Genomic DNA, 3680 nt, shown 5'->3' with positions numbered 1-3680 from the left:
AAATATTTCTCAATCTTTGTTTAAATATGGCACTGTTTCCATTACTGCAGCTTTAGGATTGGTCTTGGCATCTCTGTGCCCTTTACATTTTTATATAAATCTTGGAATTGGCTTTTATATTTCTACATTATTAGAGTTGGGGATTACATTTACCCTATTTAGATAGAATTTACATCCAGCAGTTTAAAGACGTTCAGTTCATAAACATGGAATATCTTCCTATTTAAACAGTGTTTTATCTATAGCTTTCAGGAAAGTCTTACATATAACTTATTAATATTATTCCTAGATACTTTGTCTTTGATGACATTGTAAAGGTTATTTAATTTTTTTTAATTATCCAATTGTTTGTTACTGGTTTATTGAAATATGATTGACAATGTATCCAATGAAACTTACTAAATTCATTGATTAGTTCTTATAGTTTGTAGATTCCTTTGTATTTTCTGAATTCACAACCATGATATTTATGTATGACAGTTATACTTCTTACTTTTCACTTCAGATTTCTCTGTCTCCCTCTCAGACTCTCTCTGTCTCTGTATTTCTTTTTTTTTTCTTTTCTTCTTTTATAATATTCCATGAACTAAGATGTCTAATACAATGTAAAATAAAAATGATGATCATGTTCATTTTTTTCCCTCACTTTAAGGGAAAACTGTTCAATATTTGATTGTTAAGTCTGATGTTACTTGTAGGCTTTTTATGAATATTCTTTATCAAAGCTGAGAATTTAGAAGTTGTTAAATTTTATGAACACTTTCTTTATATCTAAGAAAGTCAATTCTTTTCTTCCTTTATTATGTCACTAAGGTGAATTACATTAATTATATTTTAACGTTAAACCCAGTTTATAATGCTGAAATAAACTCTACTTGGTAATGATGATTTATTTTTTTAATGTACCACTAAATTCTAATTGCCAGTACTTTGATTAATACTTTTGATTAGTACTTTTGTCCTCTATGTTCATATGGGACATGGACCTGTAATTTTCTTTTCATGTAATATCCTTGACAGGTCTTGCTATTAGTAATTTACTGGACATATAAAAGGAGGTGGGAAATATTTTCTCTTTCTTTGTGTTCTGAAAGAGTTCGTGGTAGAGTGAAATTAAATTTTTTCTTCTAAACTATTTAGTAGAATTTACCAGTAAATTCATCTGGGTCTGGAGTTTTGTTTGAGAGGGGAATTTTTTCAACTATGGATGAAATACATAAAAACATTTAGCAAACATTGGGCTATTCAGTTTTTTTTTTTCATCTTGTGCCAGTTACATTATGTTGCATTTTCCAAGGAATTTGCTCATTTTCAAATTAGTTGTGAAATTTATTGACATAATTTATATACGATATCATCTTATTATCCTTTTTTGCCTGCAAGTGATGAGATTTTGTCTATCATTTCTGATTTTTCTATTTTTTCACACTTTTATCTTGATGCCTCTGATAAGGTTTTACCATTTTTTTTTAATCAGTCTACAATGGAACTATTGGCTTTGGTGTCTGTTTCCTATTTCATCTATCTCTGTTCTTATTTTCATTATTTCTGCTGGTTTACTTGGATATCTTTGCTTTTATTTTTTCAGTTCTTGTTATTAAAGCTTAAATAATTAATTTTAAAGAGCTTCCTTTCCCTTCTAGTATGTGCATATAAAACTAAAAGAGAATTCCCTTTTCTGCTTTAGCAGCATGCTAAAAACATTATCATGTGTGGACTTTTTGGAGGTTTTTTTTTTTCCCCCACTTAAAATCCTTTCTATTTTCATTGTGATTTCATCTTTGGGAAATGGATTATCCAGACATGTGTTACTTAACTTCCAAACAGATGAGTATTTTCTAATTATCTTTTTTTTTTCATGATTTCCCCTTTAGTTCTTGGTAGTAAGAGAACATACTTCATATAATGTCAATTATTTGAACTTTATTGAGATTTGTTTTGTGACCTGGCATACTCTTTTGGTGAATGTTTCCAGATAGAGGAGGACTGTTTTTCGGTCAAGGGTATATCAACCACCGCCCTCCCCAGCCAGAACCTCCAAAAAATAAATAAATAAATAGCTTCTATACTGTAGTTGGTTTACATGGATATCAGTGTGAATTTGTCCAGCCTTGATAGTGGGGCTTTCTAAGTTTTCTGTAACTTCCTGAAATTTTAATCTGGTTATTTGTTTAATTTCTAAAGAAAATTTGTTGCAAATTTCCAACTATGATTGTAGATTTATCTATTGCCCTTTTCGGTTCTACTATTATTCTCTATATATTTTGAAACTGTGTTATCAATTATCCACACATTTAAGATTATGTTTTTCTTTTGAATTGACATTTTTATCTCTATATAATGTTGCTCTCTATAACTGGTAAGTAAATTAAATTACCTTGAATTAAGGTAAACTTTGTGTGATATTGATGTGGTCACATCATCTTTCTTCTGGTTGATTTTTTCCTAGTATATCTCTTTCTATATTTTTATTTTTGTCTATCAGTATTCTTGTATTTGTATAAACATCGCTGTTCTAAATAACATGTTGTTGTTATTGTTTTTAACCCAGACTGAACATCTTTATCTTATACTTGAGATATGTATCAATTTTTTATTGCTTCTGTAACAAATTATATCAAAGTTAGAGGCTTAAACAACACAGATTTATAATTCTATAGTTCTGTAGGATCGACAGCCAAAATAGGTATCACTGAGCTAAACTCAATATGTCATAATGTTTGTGTTCCTTTTAGGAAACTCTACTCTAGGGGATAAACCATTTTCTTGCCTTTTCCAGATTCTAGAATGTACCTACATCTGTTGTCTCATAGCCTTATTTCTCCATTCTGAGAGTTAACAATATAGCAAATTCTCTTACCTCAATTTCATCATTGCATCTCTTTTTCTGACTCTAGCTGAGAAAGGTTCTCCATTTTTAAAAGCTCATGTGATTACATTGATCCAACCCAGATAATCAAAAATAATTTCCACATCTCAAAGTCCATAATCTTAATCATGTCTTCAATATCCCCTTCAATATTTAATGCAATTATTGACATGATGGAGTTTAAGTCAATTATTTTTATAAGTTTCTCTATTCAGTTTATATTTTAGTTGGTTTGAGCCTCTGTACTAAATATACCATAAATTAAGTGGCTTAAACAACAAACTATTTCTCACAGTTCTGGGGGTAATGAAACCCAAGATCAGAGTGCCAGCACGGTCATGTTCTTCTGAGAACACAGATTCCTGGTGTGCAGATGGCTATCTTTCATTGTATCCTCACACGGCAGAGAACAGAGAAAGAAAGATCATCTTTCTGATGTCTCTTCTTATAGGGTCATTAATCCTATTTATGAGGGATTTGTCCTCCTGACTTCACTATTGCCCAAAGTCATCACCTCCAAATACCATCACATTGGGGGTTTAGGCTTCAACATGAATTCTGAAGAGACACAAACATTCATTCCACAGCAATTTCCTAATAACTCTTGTGTTCATAATTTCTTATGGTCAGATTGGAAATATTGTATTTTTAGAAAATAAATATTTTAATAAAGATTTTTATAGTTCTATTTCTTTATAGGTGAGACACATACACTCTTAAATGTCCTCTAATTTTTATTGAAACTTTTATTTATATTTCAAAATTTGGTTAATTTGCTCTTTGTTTGAAGTTTCTCAAAACTTTCTTGCTT

Source organism: Felis catus, chromosome C1 (genome assembly GCF_018350175.1).
Source record: "Felis catus isolate Fca126 chromosome C1, F.catus_Fca126_mat1.0, whole genome shotgun sequence".
Taxonomy (NCBI): domain Eukaryota; kingdom Metazoa; phylum Chordata; class Mammalia; order Carnivora; family Felidae; genus Felis; species Felis catus.
Note: the sequence above shows the minus strand (reverse complement) of the source record.